This window comes from Sphaeramia orbicularis, chromosome 24, assembly GCF_902148855.1.
Source record: "Sphaeramia orbicularis chromosome 24, fSphaOr1.1, whole genome shotgun sequence".
In the NCBI taxonomy this organism is placed as follows: domain Eukaryota; kingdom Metazoa; phylum Chordata; class Actinopteri; order Kurtiformes; family Apogonidae; genus Sphaeramia; species Sphaeramia orbicularis.
Window position 1 is genome coordinate 2,469,019 of NC_043979.1, and position 25,135 is coordinate 2,494,153.

The following is a 25,135-nucleotide window of genomic DNA, read 5'->3' on the forward strand; positions in this document are numbered from 1 at the left end:
CCCTTAAGCTTTACATATGAGTCACACTGGCACAGCTGAGCAGAATATTAAACACACACACACACACACACACACACACACACACACCACATGTGCGAACACAGGGCAAACACAAAATGGCAGAATAACAGAGAAAGAAGAAGACGCAGCCCACAGCTCATATAATGACTATTTTAGATCAAATATTGGATTTGACACTTGATGTAAAAAGATTAAATTAACCCTTTATAGTTCACTCATACAAATACACTGACATTCACTTAAGCTGCGTGTGTTATTGGAAGACAAAACAAGACTTTATTACTTTAATTTTCAATTTATTTATTTATTTATTTTTTATTATTATTTTTTATTTTTAGAGATGTTTAGAGAATTAAATTGATGTATTCAGTTTCTGGTGTTCATTTTCATATGTGATTGGCTACTTTGTTTTTTAGCATTCCCCCAGAGGAATCATGTGAAAGTGATATATATTTATTTAGAATACTGCTTGCCGCAGGCAAAAAAGCCATCACCAAATATTGGCTTAAAAAAGACCCTCCCTCAGTTTCCTTAGTGATAAAAATTGTCAACCAAATCCATTTAATGGAAATGATGACGTACAATCTCCACCTACAACAGCCCAAGGGTGTAAAGCACTGGAAAAAATGGGACTTTTTCATTCAAACTGTGGACAGTAAACAGTCTGTAAATGTCTGACTGGACCTGGGACCATTTCTGTTTGTTTTGTGTCTCATATTAAAACAATAAAAAAACAAAGTACAAAAAAAAAAAGAACAGCAAAGTTACAGTAATGGTCTGAATGTCAGTGTATGGGATGGTGCATGAGCGTCGGCTGATCTGGAACTGAAACAACCAAACCCATGAACATACAAGAGAACAGCTGGAGAATAGATGACCACTGGAGTGACCGCTGGAGTGACCGCTATGCATGAAAGGGTTAAATGTCCATGTCTATCATTCCCTGTTCAACACTTTAGCCTACCAGTATCTGCAGTGGGGGGGGGGTCTGCAGTGTTCACAGCCAGTTGAAGCTGTGTCATTATAAGAACCATGAGAGCGAGTCGTGCCGAGCCGCTGTTGTTCTACTCCAGCTGTGCTCTGCAGCCTCACGCTTCTTAAAGCAGGAAGTGGAAGGTGCAGCTCCGTATCTACCAGCACACATCAGGCTAATAATAGACATCCAGCAGTCAGGGAGGAACCCAGAGACACGGAGGGGATCGAAGGGAGCTTTTAGTACAAGACTCTGCTTATTTTTATTGGCAGAGCTGATGCGCTCTTTTGTGACTCAGTGGATTAGTACAATGTCAATTTTTCTCAGAATAACACGTCTTCAAATCATTTACTGTAACTGCTGCTTTTCAAATCCCCATCAGAAGGTCGGATGTATTCAGAGCTGAGCGCACACACTCATGTCAATAAACATGAGATATCGATCCTTTGGCGTCCTGCTGATGATACAAATTACCTCGTCTTTTTCTGATCACTTACTGTCTGTGCAGTCTGCAGACCGGGACGCACACATACAGTACACTGTAAAAAAATCTATAATTTAACAGAATTTTCACTGTTTATTTTACAGATTTTTCCTGTATTTTTAAGATTCAGGAAAATATCAATGAAATGACAAAAACAGACTGATTTTACATGTCAAATGTAAAACAACATGAAAAAACTGTAACTGTGAATAACCATAAAATTTCCATTTTTTAAAAGAATTTTTTTCTTTTTTCACAGAAAAATACAGTTAAAATACAATTTCACAAATATTTCTTTTCTATTTATGAGATTAAACTGTTAAACTGGTAAGTACTGTTTAGTACTGTAAAATAATAATAATAATAATAATAATGATAATAATAAAACTAGATAAAATGACTGACAATTAACTGTAAAAGAAGTATTTGTTGTGTAAGTTTAACAAGACTTGTTTGTTAATTGACAAATATCTTGTGTAATTACAGGAGATTTCACAACAAAAATGTTGAATAAATGTATTTTTGTGAATGTAAAACATGTATAAGCACCGATAAACTGTCCAAATACAGTTTTTATCAGTGGATTGGACAACTGAGTCTCACTGAAAATCATTTATATATATATATATATATATATATTTATTTATTTATAGGTAATTTGATTGTTTTAATACATGAAAATATTCTTTATTAAACATTAAAAGTCCAAAAAATAAGTAAAGTTAGGGTAAAAAACTGTATTTTAATTATGGAAAATTACCATATTTTTATGAGATGGTTATTTTCCATTATTTTACGGTATTTTCTCGGCACCCCTGCTGCCAGAATAATACTGTTTTTTTTATGGATTTTATTTTATTTTTTTACAGTGTAGACACACACACACACAGGAGCTGATTGGATTTGGATTAACTCCTTAATGCCTGAATTTATATACCAGTGTTAGAAATTTGGATATGATGCAAATTTGCAACAACAGGCACAATGGTCAATAATAATGAATAGGGCTGTAAGAAAATATTGGTTCTAGAATATATCGCAATATTTCATTTAATAATAATGTATCAATATTAAAAAGTACTGTATGGATATTTTTAGGTATTTATTCAAATGCAGATATTGTGGAGGTTCATTTTTGTTTTTCTTTTTCGTTTATATTTTATTTATTATTATTTGACACTGTTTTATTAAATAATGTTCGTTCCTTTGTTGGAATTGAACTAAAATACTGTTCTGATGTTAGTTCTGAACTAACAGAATCTGAACATTTGAGCAGGATCTGAAACTGGAATGTCTGTAAAACAGAATTTCAGTTTGAACACAGGAACATTTTGTGATAGAACATCAGATTCTGTAGGGATCAAATAAAAATGTGTTTGGTATTTGTGCAGATTTCTGCTGTAATTCAGTTCTTCCAGGAAATAATCTTTTATAAAAGAAAGAAAAACAATAAAAAAAAAAACACTGCCTTTTTAATAGTATCATGATATATCGGAATATATCATATCATGATCCTAGTATTGTGATTTGTATCGTATCGCCAGATTCCTGCCAATACACAGCCCTGGTAATGAAAACGTAATAAAACAGATTTTCTCGTCTCAGGACATGGAGATGGTTTTATTAATGCAAAAAATTCCACTGGTCTACAAACAAAATCCTCCCAAAATAAAAGTAGTTCAACTTTACCTTTCAGTTCCTAAAAAAGACAAAACAAGTCCAAAGGGATTAAGATAAGTTATTAAGATACAGCAGGAAGGCGAATATTGAAATTCTATAGAAGTAATGATTATGAATTGAATAATAATAATAATAATAATAATAATAATAATAATAATAATAATAATATGTATGTGTCTGAGCTACAAGTTCTGACTCCAAATATTCTGTAACATAGAACATATTCATCTGCTCTAATGTTTGGGTGGAACTACCGCTGCACATCAGTCACTTAAAACTGATTTTTTTCTCCTTGGCTTTTAACTCAGTGTGAGGGGTCGGCTTTTATTGTCTTAATGTATAATTACTTTGATTATTTGTTTTTTTTCATTTTTTATGTGTTCTATTTGTTTATATGTCTTTGAATTACTGTGTTGTTTTTACAGTGCTTTATAAATAAGGTTGTAGTGATTACCGGTATAACGATAAACTGCAGTAAAATTCCTGACGGTTAGTGTTATGGCTTACATTCAATTATTATGATAACCGTGTTTGATTACCGCACTTTCAACACAAACTTCATATGGAAAATAGTCAAACAACGGTTATAAGGTGCCGTCTTTAATGCACATTTGTATGTTTGATGTTTACATGTTAATATTTGAATGTTTCTGCGACAGAAAGTACATTGTGCCTATTATTTTATTTGGGGTTTTTTTGGGTTGTTTTTTTTTTAAATACAACTTGGTTAAATTATTTCAGTGTGTGTATTAGTACTTTTTGAACATTTTGAGCACATTTCAACGATGCCGTGATAATAATGATAACCGTGATCATTTTGGTCACAATAACCGTGATATGAAATTTTCATATCATTACATCCCTATTTATAAATCAATCAATTAATTTATTACAAAATTTTTTTACAAACAGTCAAAATCGACAATTCATTTACAAGATACATTTTGTAACGAATACAGTGGTGCGCAAAAATATTAGACCGCTTGTCAATTCTTAAGAAACTGGTGGTTTATGTTTTTTCTTTCCCAGAGCCTGAATTTCACTTTTTGCCATTGCAAAAGCTAAAGGCAAAGGTACTGAGAATATTTCACCTACAAATGTATCAGTCCAGTCCTTTTTTTCATTTTACTCTAATATTTAGTGTGAAATTCAGGCTCTGGGAAAAAAATAAACCACCAGTTTCTTAAGATTTGACAAGTGTTCTAATATTTTTGCACACCACTGTAAGTAAAGTTGACTTGACTTAACATGTCCTCTGTGACACATCATACACTTTGTTATATTTCATAAGCCACGATAAGCGTTGACTTAAATCAGGGCTCTCAAACTCATTTTCTTTCAGGTTCCACATTCAGCCTGATTTGCTCTCCAGTGGGCGGGACCAGTAAAATAATAACAGAATAACCTAGAAATAATGACAACTCCAAATTTTTGTATTTTAGTGCAAAAAAAAAAACAACAACCATTAAATGATGAAAATACTTACTTTTATAAACTATTCAAACAAAAAAGAATAATCTGAAAAAAAACCTGAAAGTTCTTAAGAAAAAAAAAGTACAATTTTAACAATCTTCTGCCTCCACTTCTCATTAGTCCATGTGCATTCTGGATCAGATCTACAAAGACACTAAACACTGAGGAACAGGAAGAAAAGAGTTCAAACTGGGCTGAATTTTCTTTAGACGTTTCAGGTTGTTCATATTTGTTCAGGTTATTCATAAATATTTCCATAATTTACTGTTATTTTTTGAACTAAAACAAAGACAAAAATTTGAAGTTGTCATTATTTATAGGCATAATGTAAGATTTGTTTTTGTTTTTTTTTTCACATCAAACTGAGAAGAAAATCTGCAGTCATTCTTTTTTGTCGGTTCTTCTGCTGTTATTATTTGACTGTAGATCAGATTGGTCTGTATGTGGAACCTGAACGAAAATGAGTGTGGAATTTTTGCACTTTGTAAATTCATCCCATGGGTCGGACTGGAACCTTTGGAGGGCCGCATGTTTGACACCCCTGGTTTAAATCATATGGAGCAGTTTTTAGAATTGTCAGTGGGTGAAACTTTTGTCAAACTGTCTCATATTTTTTACCTGAGGAAGCAGATGCCTCCAAAGTGTGTAAGCAACAGATAAGAGATAAGACAGAAAGCGTCATGTACAGACTGAAGAACTGTTGTTTTAACCCTTTCATGCACAGTGGTCACTCCAGTGGACAGCTATTCAAAGATGTTCTCTTGTATATTCATGGGTTTTGTTGTTTTAGTTCCATATCAGCCAACACAGTGGACGCTTATGCACCATCCCATAATAATACACTGACATTCAGACTGTTACTGTAACTGAACTGTTCTAGATAAACCTGATCTGCACAAACATGTTTGAGTGTAAAGCAGTTGCTTTTTATTGTTATTAGTCTGTAATTAACAATTATCTTTTTTTTTTTCAATCAAAAGTTTTTTTCTGTTTTTTGCGTATTACGTCCATGAAGTGAGTAATGACTAGTATTAGAGCATGATAAATGTGAGAAAACAATAGATTAACAGCATTGGAAATGTTTCTGTTTCATAGTTTTCACACAGTATATCAGTAAATACATGTTTCTTTGCTTCAAATATTAAACACATGGGGTCCAGCTGAGTGGACATTTTTGCAAGTCCATGAAAAATAGGCTCATAAGAAAATGTTCAATCGAATTGTTTTTTTCATGGAAAAAAATCTTGATTCAAGTTCTCATAATTCATGCATGAAAGGGTTAAGTGATGTTTCAGTTTGTACATTTAGTTCCAGTCAGTTATGACACCTCTGTAGTTTCATCCTTTCCAGGGTAGCACTTGGACACTTCAGATAGAAGGATTCTTTCAAACGCAAGACTGATGTCCATGTATACACATAATAAAACTTCACTAAATATCTTGGAAACATTTAGCCGTTTAATCAGTTTAATCATTTGTTTTCCAGTTCATCTTATCCAAGTTTTACTGATCACTTTTAAAGCCCCAGTGGGCCTGGCCTCTAGCCATATGAGTGACATGCTAGTCAGTTCTGAGCCAGTACGCAGCCTTAGATCCTCGGGCGGAGGACTCCTGGCTGTTCCAAGGTCCAGGTTTAAATCGACAGAAGGTTACTGCGCTTTTCCATCAGAGCCCCTGGGCTTTGGAACAGCCTGCCCGAGGAGATGAGGCTTACGGAATCAGTGACATCTTTTAAATCACTTCCTAAAACACATTTTTATAGACTTGCCTTTATGTGATGTTGTCTCTTTTTAATGTTTTTGACCCTTTCATGCATAGTGGTTACTCCAGTGGACAGCTATTCCACAGCTGTTGTTCTTGTATATTCACAGGTTTTGTCGTTTTAGTTGCATAATCAGCCAACACAGTGGATGCTTATTTATTTATTTATTTACTTATTTATCTTTTTATCAGGGACAGTACACATTAATGAACATTTCTTTAAATGTGCCAGTATTAGCAAAAAAGCTATTTTTCAACACTTGTTCCTGGGTAAGACGTAAAGTTCATTCGTAAAATTTGAAACATTTGAAAAATTAAGTCAACACACACACACACACACACACACATTCCATAGCATTAGTTCACATATACAGTATACACAGTTAACCTTTAAGTACTAGTACAAACACTTGGAGAGACATTGGCACCATCCCATACACTGCAATTCATACCATTACTGTAACTTTACTGTTCTTGATAAACCTGATCTGCAGTAACATGTTTGAGTGTAAATACATTGTTAATTGTTAGACTGTAATTAACAGTTTGTTTTTTTCAAACAAAAAGGTTTTTTTTGCATATTATCTCCATGAAATGAGTAATAACTTGTATTAGAATTTGTTAAAATGTGAGAAAACATCAGATTAGCAGCATTAAAAATGTTTTTATTTCATTATTTCCATATGACTCTGATATTCTGTTTTAAATACATGTTTTTTTGCTTCAAGAATAAAATGCATGGAATAGCTGAGTGGACATTTTTGAAAAACCATGAAAAAAAAATAACTCGAACGTATTGTTTTTTTCATGCCTAAGGAGGAATTAAAAACACTCAAGAAAAAATCTTGACTTAGGTTCTCATAATTCATGCATGAAAGGGTTAATGTTGAATATTTATTTGACCCTGTTTTGCTTATTCATTTATATTGACATGAATTATGTAATTTTATTCCATTCCTTCATTTTTGCATTGATCTGACACCATCAGGTTCTGTTATTTCTGCCTTCTCCACTGCGATACATTCACAGTTCGTCATGTTTTGGTGTTTGCTGTACTTATCTTTTATTTTGTTGTTTTCTATGTTTTTGATCTGCTACTGCGCACTTTTGTTTTGTCTGACAAAGCAGTTTGTAAATTCAGTTTTTAAAGGTGCTACATAAATAAAGTTATTATTATTATTATTATTATTATTATTATTATTATTATTATTATTATTATTATTATTATTATTATTATTATTATAAATTCTATAAGATTTATCCAAGTTTATCTCAGAAGCAGACAGTTTCCATAAATGTGTGTACCAGTGTTATTTATCTCTTATTTATTTATATGTAAGCTGATTCTGTAATAGAAATGATGATGCAAAATTGCGACAGTCGGCATTAAGGGGTCAACTTCAGACACCTGGTGTGGGTTAATGACCCCCCCCCCTCCCCAACGACTGCAGCTGTTTGTCACATAAAACATCTCTGATAATTCTCTGTAACCTAAAATGGACACTAACTTTGTTTTTTTTTTTATTTTTCCACAGTCACTGGAGAGCACTCGTCGTATGCTACAGCTGGTGGAAGAGGTAAGACAAAGCCATAAGTTTGGATTACAGCATTCAAGTTGAATTCACAGTGAATGAATAGAATGCACTGTTGAATCTGGCACAAAGTATTAGAATGGGAGATTAACATATTAATTATCAAATACACTCTAGCCAAAGTTCTTGTGTCTTCAAGACAAGGTGAATTATATTTGACTGAAACACTGCAAATGAAAACATTTAATTTATGTAGTTTTAGGCATTATTAGGGAATTAATTCAAGAAAAAACAGCAGCAGCTGAACCCATTCCCACAGCTACAGTCTAAAGCTGTGTAATGCTTTAATTTGTTTGTGTTTTATAGTTCAGTTCTTAAAATGTTCATCTTAGACTCTGGTATCTGCAGGGCTTATTTGTGAAATAACACTTGAAAATACACAAATTACAATTATATTGGGCTGCTGTTTAAAATGTGAGGCTGACAGGTGCACAGTGTCCCTGTTACACTAAACAATGAACGGTATGAAGCCACAGTTCAGCGTTAGCGTCTGAGACCGAAGCAAAGCGACACTGTACAAACACACATGAAGACCCTCAGAATTAAACAGACACTGTACAAACACACATGAAGACCCTCAGAATTAAACAGACACTGTACAAACACACATGAAGACCCTCAGAATTAAACAGAGACACTGTACAAACACACATGAAGACCCTCAGAATTAAACAGACACTGTACAAACACACATGAAGACCCTCAGAATTAAACAGACACTGTACAAACACACATGAAGACCCTCAGAGTAAAACAACAGGATCCTGAATCTGTCCTGGTCCAGGGAGGACAGTCCGAGGACACTGGTTATCTAAGTCATCTAAGTCCACTGCAGTAAACTTTAAAATAAAGATGGTCAGTTCTCTAAATGGAAGGGGGGGGGGTGCCACATAAATAAGTAAATAAATAAATAAGTATACATATATATATATATATATATATATATATATATATATATATATATATACACACACACACACACACACACACTATCAGTGAAAAGTTTGGACTCCCCCTCTCATTTAAATGACATGAGACGGACCACAGATGTCCAACCAGTGCTCAGCATCAAGGTTATTATCGTTAGCGAAAACTAATGAAATGGCAGAAACTAGAATTGTAAAAACATTTTCGTTACCTGAAATAAAAACTATAATTAAAAGAAAAAAAACAACAACTAACTGAAACTGTATTGTGTGTTTACAAAACTAACTAAGAAGTATAAAAATTATGGATCAAATTCCCTTAGTTTTCATCTTTGTCAATGTCAGATTGATATGAAATCGATTTATTTCCCTCAAGCAATTTTCTCTGCTGGCACCATATGATATTTAAGGGTCCGTCACTTGTGTTCACTTGTGGTTTCCAGTCGTCTTCTGGTCCCCACTCTACCTGGAAACATGGAGACTAAAGTTGGGAGAAAGCAGCCGAGTCCTGTCTGGGATTTATTTGAATACGACGACAGAGAAGAAGAGAAAATATATTAAAAAAAACCTAAAACTAAGCGTTTCGAAAATAACAAAAACTAATAAAAACTCGCAAACCTGCTCTAAAAACTAATTAAAACTAACTGAATTAGAAAAAAAAAAAGTCTAAACTAAATAAAAATAAACTATAATGAAAAATCCAAAACTATTAGAACCTTGGTACTAGGGCTAGGTAAAAAAAACAATCGATTTTGGATCGATTTCTTTTAAATTTTGTGTAATTGATTAACGGTAGATGAAATCAATTTTTCAGAGCAGGACCGCAAGTAAATGACCCGGAAACGCAGAAGCGCGGCTGGTTCCGTCACACGAACCCCTCGGAGACTTGTCTTGGCCATGCTCGCGACAGTTCTGGAGCGGGAGGAACGTGGAGGAAGGGTGGGGAAAACCCCTCTGTGGGAGGAAGGGTGGGGAAAACCCCTCAGTGGGAGGTCCTCCAGGCCTCAAACTCATGCCTGCAGTGCAGAGGAACTGGCTGATGGAGGCGGGTCATGGAAGCCAGTCGTTCTACAAATATTAACTTGGATCATCTGTGGCTGAGGGCGGAGTAAGAGGAATAGTAAAGTGGAAATCACAAAGCTCCGCCCACCCTCCCCCTCCAGTGAGTTTCTTGTACCAAGGGCCCAACATGATTCTGTTTCGGGGGGGGGCAAATTGGTGTCAGTGCCCCAGGGTGACGGTAATGTGCCTTAAGGCTGGAAGCAGCAGGTATAAAACAGAATAAAGATGAAGAAGTCTGTTCTGATCCACTGGAGAAACATGGACGTTTGTGTCTGTTCATTATTTCAGAGCAGATTCATCTGTTTACTGATGAAATGTCAGATTTATTTCCTTTCTAATATCAATATTGATTCTGTGTTGCATGGCTGCAGTGGTCAAATAACCAAGTTACAACTCAAAATTGTACTTTGGTATCACTAAAGGAATCTGAGTCAATCAATTAATACTGAATCAAATCGAATCAAATCCCAATTAATCGATTTCAGAACCTTATGAATCGAAATCGAATCGATTAAGGAAACTGTCCATGCTACCCAGGCCTACTGCGTACATACTGCTCCAGTCTACGACCCCTGGTGTTGATGGAGGCAGAAGCACTGAAGCGTCCCCACCCATGGATGGAATCATGGCTGATTTTCACTCAGACGTTCCCTGGGGACACATTTCAACTACTTTGGGATTTCTCTGAGATGGAGGCTCGGTAAATTACAGAGTCATTTATACACCAGAGTTTCCTTATTGCTCCCTTCTCGCCTCTCAAACATCGATGTGGCTTTCCTCCCAAACTGCTGAGAAGGCGAGGGGGTGGTGGTGGGGGGGGGTCACTGTGCATGTACCAGTGTGTCTATGTGTGTGTTTACACTGACACACTGTAATCTTATTTATGCCTATCAGGCTGAGCCAGGTGCCTCATCTTAGCGAGGCGATGCTGCATTTCTAAGAAGCGCAGAAGAAGACCAGTTGTGTATGAGTCCGTGTCGCTATCCTTCGCCTCTTCACCCACTTTTTAACAGCATCCAAACCTGGAGCCAACCCAGCCTATCAGTGACTAATAGCTTTACTGGTGAATGCTTATGCAGGCTCAGCTGTTCACATGTTTTCAGTCAAAGAGGCATTAAAATGAAAGTCAGAAGGCTTAAGGACCAGCTACACTTCAAATCTGAGGGAAAACACAACTTGAAGTACTCAGAGGTTAGAGTAGGGACGCACAACAACTAGAATGATGAGAATTATCGGTCCGATACTGAAAAAAAGGACGTCATTCAGATAATTCAGACGATTAAAGTTTTCACCGATAAATACAGCCCATAATAATCAATCTAAATTGCTTTGATTTGGTGTATTTCACCAGAACACAGTGCACACTGTTGCCATGGTAACCGCGATAAAAACCAAGAAGAAGCAGAGGTGTGGATGAGTCCACTGTTTGTCAGACAAAGGGTCAAAGGGAGACCAAGAGGAAGATCCAGACCTAGAAGAGGATCCAGACCCAGAGGAGATCCAGACCCAGAAGAGGATCCAGACCCAGAGGAGATCCAGACCCAGAAGAGGATCCAGACCCAGAGGAAGATCCAGAACAAGAGGAAGATCCAGACCCAGAAGAGGATCCAGACCCTAAAATATTACCTGCTACCTAAAATGTTCAGTTGTTGGTTGAAAGAAGAAGAAAAGAATTTAAAGAATGGGAACTATTAGTGTTTGGTATCGGTGTCGAGAAGCAGGAAGTCATCGGTATCGGTCGTATAAAACCACTTATGGTGCATCCTTAGTTATCACTAATAGCAGTGCACCAAGGTTATTATCGTTAACGAAAACTAACGAAATGACGAAAACTAGAATTGTAAAAACATTTTCGTTAACCGAAATAAATAAAAACTATAATTAAAAGAAAAAAAAACATAACTAACTGAAACTGTATTATGTACTTACAAAACTAACTAAAACTAAAAATAATGGTTAAATTCCCTTTGTTTTCCTCTTTTGTCAATGTCGGATTAATATGAAATCAATTTATTTTGCTCCAGCAATTTTAGCTGCTGGCACCAAATGATATTTAAGGGTCCGTCACTTGTGTTCACTTGTGGTTTCCAGTCGTCTTCTGGTCCCCACTCTACCTGGAAACATGGAGACTAAAGTTGGGAGAAAGCAGCAGAGTCCTGTCTGGGATTTATTTGAATACGACCACAGAGAAGAAGAGAAAAGATATTAAAAAAACTAAAACTAAGCATTTAGAAAATAATGAAAACTAATAAACACTAGCAAACCTGCTCTAAAAACGAATTAAAACTAACTGAATTAGAGAAAAAAAAAGTCTAAACTAAATAAAACTAAACTAGAATGAAAAATCCAAAACTATTAGAACCTTGTGGTGCACAGAAGACGAACAGTCCAAACAGGCCTGGACTCACAGTGAACACAAAGAACGGGTGTTTGGGTTTGTTTCTATTAACTGTGTCATTTGTAGAAAAGAAATCCAATGACAGGACTCCTATTTTAATGAGAACTCTAGTTGGTTTTGGTGTTATTATTGTTAATCTCCTGGGGGCTGTTTCCATGGTAACTGCTTAGGGTGCAGTAACCAAATGACCTTTGACCCCTTAATCAATACAATCCTACATGCACATGATGGGGGAGCAAAAATATTCTAATGCAGCTCCTTCAGGAAGATAGCAGTGTCCAGATAGTACAAAGCAGGGGTGTCATGGTAGTTCAGGGGCCCAGTTTAATGTCAAGGGGGTCGAACCAGTAAAGTAATAGAAAAATATGCTGTAAGTAATAACAAGTGTAAATGTTTGTGTTTGATTTAGTGCAAAACTGTGGAAGTGTTTACATTTGGGTGCTGAGGATGAACAGATAACCAAATAAAAAAGGATTTGAAATAAACAGGTTTTATGCATTTGGAAAACCAAGTAAAGCAAAAGACAGTAAGTAATTAAGTACAAATACTTTACTGTACTTAAATACAGTTATCAGATATGTGTCCCTCACTTATTTGTTATCTTTATTTTTTTTTTTCACATTATAACACAAATATTTGCACTCTCTATGCTTTGCATTTGGAAAAAAAAAAAATTGCTATTTTATTATATTTGAGGGTAATTATCAGTCATTTTTCTTTTGTATCAGGATACTTCTATGAAACTGGTCCTAAAAACAGGACATGGAGCTGAACATTCAAACCAGATGTAGATGAATGTTATGAAGCAGGTTTGGAAGCACTTTGGGTCTATTTTTTTTTTTAAAAATACTGACTGAGATAAAAGAGAAACTATTTTTCAGATAAAACACATTTTTATATTATTTTACATTATATTAATACAAAAATCTGTTTGTAACACGGTCAAAAGGACACGAAAACTACGAGCTACTATCTTTTTGAGTATCTCTTTATTCTCTCACAGGCACATTTTGGGAATCGAAGTAAATATTCAAGGCAGAGTGTTTGACAAAAATGGCCGCTGTTGTAAAATCATTCATGATTTATATGTAATTAAATGTTCAGGTTCTGTATGTAACACCAGTGGACACGATGGGTTCCACACCATACCTGGACTGAGACTCAGATTGATACCGCATTGTTACCGCAAAAGTAAAAGCCAACATATATTTACCTCTGAAGTTTGAATTATTATTATTATTATTATTATTATTATTATTATTATTATTATTATTATTATTCCTATTTATTATTATTATTATTATTATTATTATTATTATTATTATTATTATTATTATTATTATTGTTGTTGTTGTTGTTGTTGTTATTATTCCTATTTATTATTATTATTATTATTATTATTCCTATTTATTATTATTGTTATTATTGTTATTGTTATTATTATTATTATTATTATTATTATTATTATTATTATTATTATTATTATTATTATCCTCTGCCTCCAATCCTTATGTCATGCTAAGATAACTGGGCTACCTGAATTATTTTCCTATTCTCTTTATAATTCCTACAGTGACAGCCGTGCGTAACCTGCTGAGCACACATAAAGCTTCTGTTGCCCTTCCTCTGATGACTGTTTAATATCACCACTCACTGTTTTATTGGAAATGCTTTTTAATATATTCAACAAAAGTGGGCAGAGAAGAAAACAATTTCTTAGAAGACGTGGTTTTAAAGAATGGAGAAGTTAAGGAAAGTGACTTATGGTGAACCATATTTTTCTGTGTCATTGTTGACCTCGGTTGTCCTTTTTGTTCCCTTCCCTCTTTCTACTCTCATTTCCTCCTGCTTGTCTTTGGGAAATAGAGCAAAGATGCTGGTATCCGGACTCTGGTTATGCTGGACGAACAGGGAGGTAAGTTTGGAATGAGCCAACGCTGCTGAACCACGTAGAAACATACGATGTAGGCGTTAAAAATGAAGCTTCGTTCAGCGACAGCAGATAGTTTTGGATTAAATCAGACGAACAAATGATAAATATCTGCACATACTAGCAACAACGGAAGTGATTTATAAGTTATTACAGTGTTTATTTTAAAGTAATGCTGTTAAAACACTAATGAATGGATGGTTTCACATGCAGTTGCTTGTTTTCATTTAAATGCCTCTTCAAACTAATTCATTTTTCCCCTGACTTTTTTTCTGATTTATTATTTATTGCATGCTTTAATTGAACTTTAAGATCAACTGTGACAGTTTAACTCTGGGAAATGTCCTTACTTTTAGCTTCCTTTAACCTGTTTTTCCTTTTGCTAACATTTTTCTTTTTGGTTTGCCTAACTGCTTTTCATTTGCCAGCAGCTTTTTATTTTCAATTTTCATTAGCTATCAAAGGCAGGCAATGACATGTTGTAACATCATATGTGCCAAAATATTACCAGATCCAACAACAAAATGAAGTAAATGCCAGCCACTGCAGTGCCAAACCCTACAGCATCAGCATCAAGATCAATGATCTCCTGGATGAACTTGTCCCTTGGTTCAGCCGGTGGTGGGATGTTCTCCAGCCTTGTTCCTCAATCTGTTTTAGAGTTCTCTGCGGCTTAGCTGTATCATTTAACCTCTTCACATCCACCCGATTTTCAGATTAAGGTTGGGTTTATATGAGAAGAAGTTTACGACCAGACTAAATTTAAGTCAGAACACCTTCACTAATGCGACCCTAACCTTATCCATAGGAGGGGATGGTAAATGCAGCCAGTTTGGCATGAATGATTAAGCAGAACTGTTTAAATGGGCTGTTAGACCAGGTTTTTAACCCATAAAGACCCAAATATCCACCAGTGACCAAAATCATTTACTGATCGGCTAAAATTTGCTTAGAGGTCTTATTTGTGTCTGTGTTCATATTAAATCAGTCTCAGTGAATCCAAAGGAACTCTGTGTTGGTAAATGACAGTTGTTCAAATGGACAGGATTTCAGTTCTGTTCAACATGTTGATGCTCATATGAACTATGTTTTCAGCTCAAAAATGAACAATTTCACACAATTAATGCTATATTTTCATGTCACAAATGGACAAGTTCTATTTGAACTGAAGTGAGCTGAAAAACAAATCTTCTCTTCTTTTAGATTCCCCAGTTTTTCTTCCCAGATTCTCTCCTCCATATCACATGTTTTATTTGTACAGGTTCAATCTGGAGTATGGTGCTGATCCATCCTGCTTCTGTTCCACCAATACATACATGAAGAATGGCACACAGCACTGTTTACATCAACACTTTTACAATAAGAAGCATTTTTGTACAGAAAGAACAATTCTAGATTGTTCTTTCCTCTTTAGTCTGATGCTAAACTATCCAATAAATAATAGTGCTCCTAGTTTTTGCACAGGGATCATTAGTGTAAACGCTGACATGGCTGCAGAGCATCAGTATGATGGGATCCACAACAACCATGTCACATCCGTCCACTGACACATTTAGTGTTTTTGTGTCAGCTGGGATTGTTTTAGATCCACAATACCAACATTTATGAAGAAGAGCACAATTAGCAATAGGAAGTCTAGAAGTTTATTCCTAATAAAGTACTGGGACTGAGCAGAGCATCATGGGTAATGTCACGTCCGTCCACTGTCACGTCCGTCCACCAGCAAAAGTTTTCACATCCACGTGCTATTCCAAATCCAATATTTATGAAAATAGAGCTTCCACTGTCAAAGAATATCAGTAGTCTGTGCACAAATGGATTAGCATTATTTACACACACTTCTATGACTTTATGACAACTGTTGGGTTTTTTTTTGACAAAAATGGACACTCATTTGACCCCCTAAGGAAATTTTAGCCGTGATATAAAAGGACAAATCCCTGTTGATCCACTAATCCTATCAATCCATGTCAATAATTGGTGTAAAATACAGTTCTTCATCTTTTCATGGTCATCAGATATGACCATATTTGGACTTTCAGAGGCTCTGTAGTTACCGTGGAAACACCGTCATCCTCTACAACACAGGTGTTGAACACACGGCCCGTGGGCCAAATCTGGTCCTCCAACAGATCCATTCTGGTCCGTGGGATGAATTTGTGAAAAACAAAAATTATACTAAAAATTTAAAGGTCAAGGGTGTCAAACTCATTTTAGTTCAGGGGTCAGATTCAGCGCAATTTGATCTCAAGTGGGTCGGATTGGTAAATTAATTACTTAATAGCCTATAAATGATGATAACTCCAAATTCCCAAATTTGATCAATAATATGCCTGTTGAACTATCTGTCTAAATATAATCCAATCCATCTATGTTTATAAAGTAACAACACAGTTGGCCAAAGTGCTGTACATAAACAATAAAACCATAAAAAAAAAAAACATTAAAAAACAATAAAATATAAATTATTTGTGTCTTCGTAAATCCATCGCGATCTGTACCACAAATGCATAAAGGATAAGTTGAGGCATAATATTGTTAAAATTGCACTTGTTTTTCTGAAAAATTTCCAATTCAACATGGTTGTTCAGTTTATTCTCACTTTTTTATGAAAGGATCGTTTGAAAATGTAAATATTTTCATACTGTCACTACCTTTTTTCCACTAAAACAAGGCAATTGATTTGGAGTTGTCATTATTTATAAGTTATAATGGCATTATTTTACTGCTCCGGCCCACTTGAGATCTTTTTTGCTGTCTGTGGCCCCTGAACCAAAATGAGTTTGACACCCCTGCTCTACAACATTGATTCCCCAGTAAAACCCATATAGTTGGATCAGTGACAGTGGATGGACACACTGGGTTTATGATCAGTTAATGAGAGACTTTTACTGAAAAAGTCACTTTTTCTTCAGTCTTTCTGATTTTGGTAAAATAACCCTCAAATGTAATCTCAACATGATGGTTCAAGTGCATGATCAGTAAATTAAATACCTGAAAATACCAGATTTCACTGGAAAAAAATGCAAAAATGGAGAGGATAATATTATGATAAATGGAGATAAATCACTTAAAAAAGAGAAAAATTCATTTGGGAACTGTCACAAAGGTAACACTGGGACTTTATGGGTTAATAATGTAAAAAGGTGACGAAGAGAAAACGATCGAATTAGCTGGTAATGACAAAATATTCAACCATACGCTGCTTTGTACAATCCCTGGTTCGATGCTTTGTGTTAAGCATCCGAAACTTGCTTCATCCATGCATTCTACTTCCAGAGGAACATTAGTGGACGGTTCCTCTGTGTCCTCTTGGGAGGACGGGGGGGGGGGGGGGGGGGTCTGACATGAACGCACACCAGTCTAAACCTGGAGGACAGCCTGCATTGAACCAGGGGACATGAACGCTGTGTCCCTCCACAGGCTTTTTTCACCATAGGACCACTACTCCAAAACCCATTCCAACAGCTGACTGGACACAGGCAGCAGGAAGCCTGAACCCACCTCTGACCCTCTGGTTTTGACTGTGGAGTAGGGATGTAACGATTACCGCTATAACGATAAACCGCGGTAAAATTGCAGACGGTTAGTATTACCGTTTAAATTCTAATTCTCATGATAACTGTGTTTGATTACCGCACTTTTGGGGGAAAAAAGGCCTATGTAAAGATCTGCTTTTATATCAAATATCTGAGTATAGTTTTAATTTATTACAATTATAATTGTATATACCTAATATTTGGAACCAATATTCACTTTTAAAGTCTTTGAAAAGGTTCATTAAGCATCTGTGTGTTATTTATGCAATAAATTATATACATTTTTCAAATTGGATTTTATCTATTTTTTTGTGCTTTTTGTCCTTTTATGTTTTTATAGTCGGTTAAAGTGAAAAAAATAATAACAGGCAGTTGATATAGATGAAGTTGTGCTGAAAAAAAAGATACCAAACATTTGTTTATATAACCATGATATAAAATTTTGCTATCGTTACATCCCTACTTTGGAGCAGAAAACAAAAGCCTGTAGCCCTCTGACTGTACCACAGATGGTTCTAGAACGCAGAGGTGGGCTTTGGGTTCAGTCCCCTTCACTGACCACTTCCAAACACCATGTCTTCAAACGTGTCGCCTGCTACACGGCATTACCCTGCTTCACTGGAACAACACTGACGCAATGAGGATCATTTCTTAGTGGAATACATTAACATAAATGAATTTCAACCAGGGATTTTACAAATCTGAAAAAGTCAATGAACTAGTTTCTCAATGTGCTTCATTTTTTAACTGTACCTCACCCTTTCATACTCTCACCACACTATATTTCCTTTAATCACAACCAGGATGAAAAAAAAAAAGAAATCTTTGTGCCGCTGAAGATTGGCTCCCCTTTTCACCACCCCACCCTCCACCACATCAGCATGACAAAGCCTCTCAAAGCTCATAAACCACAATCTAATCACATCTAAAATCCTTTCAGTTACCACAACCAGACAGAGCACCCATTCTGCTGCTATAAGTAGCTTCGTCAGTGCATTCTTATATGATTAACGTACAGTAACGATGTTCATCCCCCAGTGAAGCAGCTCAGGTTCACTTGAATTTTAGTCACTAACGCTACGTTCAGACTGCAGGTGAATGTGGCCCAAATCCGATTTTTGTGCCCATATGTGACCTGTATCCAATCTGTTAAAGGCAGTTTGAACAACACTAATCCAATTTTTTCAAATCCAACCCAAAAGTCTAAATGTGACCAAGTGCATTTTTGTCATTTCTAGTCCAAATATCTCATCACACTTAAAATCAGACAGAATCACCTAAAGATGAACTTTTCAGTGAGATAGATGAACTGATTTATAGACAACAGATCTGAAAAATCTGATTTCAAGAAATCTTACCGAGATATTTTTCACTGGTTCCATTGGCAGGTTTTGTTGCTTAATTCAAGATTTTTTTTTTTGCGTAATTCAAGCAACAACAAAAAAAGAATCTGCCAATGGAACAAGTGAACATTATTTAATTAAGATTTCTTGAAATCAGATTTTCCAGATCTATTGTCTATAAATCAGTTCTTGTATCTCACTGAAAAGTTCCTCTTCAGGTGATTCTGTCTGATTTTAATTTGGACTAGAAATGAGAAAAATACCCTTGGTTAGATTTAGATTTTTGCAGTACCCAGATCACTTTCATATGTGGTCCTAAATCTGACCCAGACCACTTTCATATGTGGTCCTAAATCTGACCCAGACCACTTTCATATGTGGTCCTAAATCTGACCCAGACCACTTTCATATGTGGTCCTAAATCTGACCCAGACCACTTTCATATGTGGTCCTAAATCTGACCCAGACCACTTTCATATGTGGTCCTAAATCCGATATGTATCTGATATCTTCCAATGTGACTTCAGTCTGAATGTCCTGGTCGTATTTATCAGACCTTTTTTCACTGAAATGCAACAAATGTCATAATTCTGCGTCCCAGGAGTGTCACTGCAGTGAACATAGTGTGTGTCTGCATGGTCTGGTATTCCATCAGGACCTCTTTAGTCCATGTGGGTCACTTCAGGGTCGCATTTAGTTCAGACTCAAAACTGATAGAAGTGACATTTAATGTGGAATATGAACGAGCGCACAAAAAAAAATCGGATTTCACCCATAAATCTGAATTGTGCATTTAGACCTGCTGTGTGAACGCAGCCTTAGCCTTACTCCACCGGTAACATTGTAATGATATATAGAATAGAGATCATTAGCCACGGTGGCTGTGGAATATTATGACAGCTAGCTAACATTAGCCCACAGATCTGCAAACTTTACAATCTAAAGAGTCATTCTTGATTTGAAAAAGAAGAAAGAATGTGACTGGAGCCATAAAAAAAAATATTTAAACTCATCTACATTTTACCACGAGGGGGCTGTTCTTCTGTAGCCTATTTGTGATTAGTTTGTAATTTGACTATTTAACTTTGTATTTCCACTACAATAATGCAATGTTTGGTGCATTTATGAAATTATACAACTACATTATAAAAAAATTCAAGATTTGTACAGTTTTTTTAATAATATACACTATTTCCAAACAAAATTATATTGTGTAATCGATAAAAAGCTCAACTTTCATGTATATAGGCTGACTTTAAAACAGCTAAACTACTAACAAATGCAAACTGAGGATCTTGTATTAAATTTGGCAAGAAAATAACGTAGTTGCTATAGATGCTGTCAAAAACAAATTACTTGATTCTGTGTAGTTATACCCTGCACATTTTTGCTGATGGACAACATTAGAATTGATTTAGGCCTAAAACAATGTTAAAAGTAATTGTTCATTCAATTCATTTCAAAATGCTCCTTATGTTTTTTTGACAATAGGAGCCATAGAGAGAGGTTAAAGAGCCATAGGGTGCAGACCCCTGCATTAGCCACTAATACATATTAGTAACTAAACTTGCATTAAAGGGGTCAATAAATCCCTGACTCATCTTCTGTATCTAACCTGTGACTGTATAATCCAGGAAATATGACAGAAGATATTTTTCAGATTGTTGTGATATTTGCCAAACTTTTAGCTCAGAACACAGAATATGACTTCCAGATTTTTGCCACTGCTTTACATAGACTTTAATAATGTTGTGTTTTTCACTTTAGCCTCATAGTCCCCATGAAAAAAGTTAGCAGATGATTTTGCATATTTATTTGGTTCCTGTGAAACAATAAAGTAGGGAAGCCACGCCTCCTCCAGAAAAGCCTGATTGGGACATAAACTTTAAAGAAAACTGTTTATCGGATGTGCATTAGTATGGACCCCAGAGTAGAAAAAAAATCATCCACATTTTTTTCGTTTTCCAGGAAACAGCAAACTCTACAATATGACTAGGTGTATGCACAAAACCCATCTGATACAGTTCGGCCAGATACTGGAATATAGGTGACACACAGCACCATATATATATATATATGTAATAACAGCACAGAAACGTCATACATGGTAACAAGTACTGCTCTGATTCTTTCACCCTATAACGCCACACGTATCATATTTGATCCATGAGTTTTGAAGCCCTCTACATGATCAGTGGGATTTTTTTTCTTGAAAAACCTGATGTATACAATTAGATACATGCAATACACAGATAATCCACCAGGGGGAGGAGTTCATTCACCAGAGGCCTTTCCAGTGACACTACAAGACTGTCATTAACCCTTTCATGGATAGTGGTCACTACAGTTACAGCTGTTTAAAGGTGTTCTCTTATGGATTTGGTTGTTTTAGTTCCGTATCAGCCAACACAGTGGACACTTATGCATCATCCCATACACTGACATGCATACCATTACTGTAAATTTGCTGTTCTAGATAAACCTGATCTGCAGTTACATGTTTGAGTGTAAAAAATTGCTAATTTTTTATTAGATTGTAAAGATTGTTTTTTTTTTTGCGTATTATCTCCATGCAGGTATGTTAAAATGTGAGAAAACATCAGATTAGCAGCATTAAACATGTTTTTATTTCCTAGTTTTGACGCAGTATATCAGTAAATACACGTTTCTTTGCTTCTGAAATTAAATGCATGGTGTCCAGCTGAGTGGACATTTTTGGAACTCCATAAAAATTTGGTTTATAAAAATTTTTACATTTTTTTCATGCCTAAAAAGGAATAGAAACACTCAGGAAAAAAAAAACAACTCCCGATTAAGGTTCTCATAATTCATGCATGAAAGGGTTAATGAGGAAGGAAGAACTGTGACCATTTAGAAAAGGAGTTACCAGTTTGTTAGACAGGTTTGTGTTATATTATGCTTTTGTTTGTTTAAAATAAGATTTGAGCTTGAGACCTGATGGATCAAATATGATACAAAATTAAAAGTCATACATGGAAACTGATATTTGAAAAAAAAAAAAAATTGGGGTTGTTTAGAAGAACCAATAAAGGCTCCAGTTTCAAAGAACTGGAATTTTCTGTCAATGATTTAATGGTTCAGGCTTTACAGGGTTAAGGTTGAATTCAGATCAGTTTAGTTGGAAAAGAAAAACCTGTCAGCAGCGAGTGATGCTGTCACCACAACTCTTGAGGCAGAGTGTTGTATTTTAATATAAAGTTTAATTCATTCATTCGTTTATTTCGAGCATTTACAGAATACATGCAAATTAAAAATAAAAAAAATAAAAAAAAAATCATTGATCTATACTCGAAAAGGAGTGGGAAGAAGAAAAACGTATTTAATCCCACCCCCATTCTCGTCATTAAATAACTTCACATAATAACATTTTAAATACTCACTCCTGTCCTTTGACTTCGAGCCAGAACAATGAACAAAATAACAAAAAATAACAAAGTAAATAAATAGTTCGTAAAGCATCTGAACTGTAAAGGAGCTGCTTTTATTCTCTGATGTTCAGATTATGTGTCCTAATGATTTCAGTCTAATTAGAGTCACCGCCATTATTTGATTTTTTGTGCTTTTTATATCATCTTCTGGCCCAAAGATTCAGTAATTCCCCATAATCATATTTCATTCTCCAAATCGATATACTCACCAGAAACTTGATCAGTCTTACACTGTACACACACACACACACACACACACACACACACACACGAATCTGCTCATCATAACTCATATTTCTGTCAATCAGTCAATGAAATTCATTCCACTACTGTCATCCCTTTGTCCTGACCAGAGCAACTCGATCGTGTTGAAGATGGCATGAACCATATCAACCAAGACATGAAGGAAGCCGAGAAAAATTTAAAAGATTTAGGGAAATGCTGTGGGCTTTTCATATGTCCATGTAACAAGTAGGTACTGACAACGTGCCCCAAAGGTTCTTTACATATGTGGTGGCGTCCAGTTTTTCCTCTTTTTTTTCCTCTTTTTTCTTTTTTGTTTGAATTTCTTTCGTCACAGTGAGTGTCTGAAGTTGTTGTCTTCTCTCCTTTGTCCTCTCTTTATCTCTCTCTCTCTCCCTCTCCTCTACCTCTCTCTCTGTCTCTTTCCTCTCGTGCTTCGTTCTGTGGGGATAAATGACTTGTGTTTAATCAGAGCAACTGGAGCGCATCGAGGAGGAATGACCAAATCAATAAGGACATGAAGGATGCAGAAAGAATTTGAACGATCTAGGGAAATTCTGTGGTCTTTGCTCCTGTCCATGTAACAAGTAGGTGCGGCTTGCCTGCCTGCCTCCTGCATACAAAAATAAATCCAAAACAATCACATCTGACAAGTCCAAGTAACCGAGGTAGAAGTGACATCATGGTGGCCATCAGCCATAGTCCGCTCTGCTCCAGCTCCAAACTAACTATGAGTCTGGCCCTTCACAGCCCATGAGGGCGGCACGGGGTGGGGGGTGGGGGGGGGTCAATGCTCTAAATCACAGGTGTCAAACATGCGGCCCGGGGGCCAAATCCAACCCGCCAAAGGGTCCAATCCAGCCCGCGGGATGAATTTGTGAAATACAAAAATTACACTGAAGATATGAACAGTCAGTGGTGTCAAAATCATTTTCATTCAGGTTTCACATACAGACCAATTAGATTTCAAGTGGGTCAGAACCAGTCAAATATTATCATAATAAAATATAAATAATGACAAACCCCAAATTTTCTCTTTGTTTTTTTGGTGTAAAGAAGTAAAATGACATGAAAATGTTTACATTACCAAACTATACGTTTACAAAAAATGTGAATAACCTTGTAGAAGCCAATAACGTAATAACGGCCGATAACGTAATAAATTTGCCATTATTAAAATGTAGTAAGCCAATAACGTAATATCTGGCCAACAACGTATTAAAAGTCCTGAACGGATAATGTAATAACTTTCGGCCAATAACGTTATAACTTATTGGCTGGTTATTACGTTATTGGCCTGGTAAAAAAAAATTCTTTGCAAATGTAATAACTGAGCCAATAACGTAATAAGTTATAACGTTATTGGCCAAAAGTTATTACGTTATTGGTTCAGGACTTTTATCACATTATTGGCCAGATATTACGTTATTGGCCTATTACATTTTAAAAATAGCAAATTTATTACATTATCGGCCATTATTACGTTATTGGTTGTTATTACATTATTGGCTTCCACAAACCTGAACAAATATGAACAAACGGAAATGTCTTAAGAAAAGTAAATGCAATTTTACCAATATTCTGCCCGTTACTAAATGTTTTGTGTGATTGAAATGCACACGTGTAAATGATAAACTGATAAACCGAGGCAGGATATTGTTAAAATTGCATTTGTTTTTCTTAAGACGATTCAAGTTGTTCATGTTATTCAGATTTTTAAGGAAACTTTGTGGATGTAAACCTGATCATAATATAATTTTACTTTTTTCACTGGTATTATTTTACTGCTCCGGCCCACTGCAGATCAAACTGGGCTGAATGTGGAGCTGAACTAACATGAGTTGGACACCCGTGCTCTAAATGTTCTCCATATCACATACAAATTTAGACACACCCATAGAGTCGACCATCGCGGGCACATGCAGCAGCCGTGGGTTCCCATGGCGCCCTCTCCACTGGATTGGCCTGCAGACTAACAGTGCCGTTACCCAGGATTCATAGCTCCACAATCGGCAAGGGCTAATCTCTTTAACATTAATGGGGGGGGGGGCGGGGGGGGGGGGCTCACTGATTGGTTCAGTATTGCTTTAACACTGCATTTTTTTATTTATTTTTTTTGACTTGGGGACATCATCTCAGAATAGACATACATGAAAATAAGTTCAGCTATGATTCATGTTACTTTGTTTAACTGTGTGATGTAGTATATCTGCTAATACACAAAAGCACGTGTCCCATCTACACTGATGCAGATAGATGTTA

General features: G+C 35.7%; 1 pseudogene; it reads left to right on the plus strand.

Moving 5' to 3' along the window:
• Positions 1-25,135, plus strand: part of LOC115414771 (synaptosomal-associated protein 25-A-like) — a 103,130-nt pseudogene that overhangs the window by 60,156 nt on the left and 17,839 nt on the right.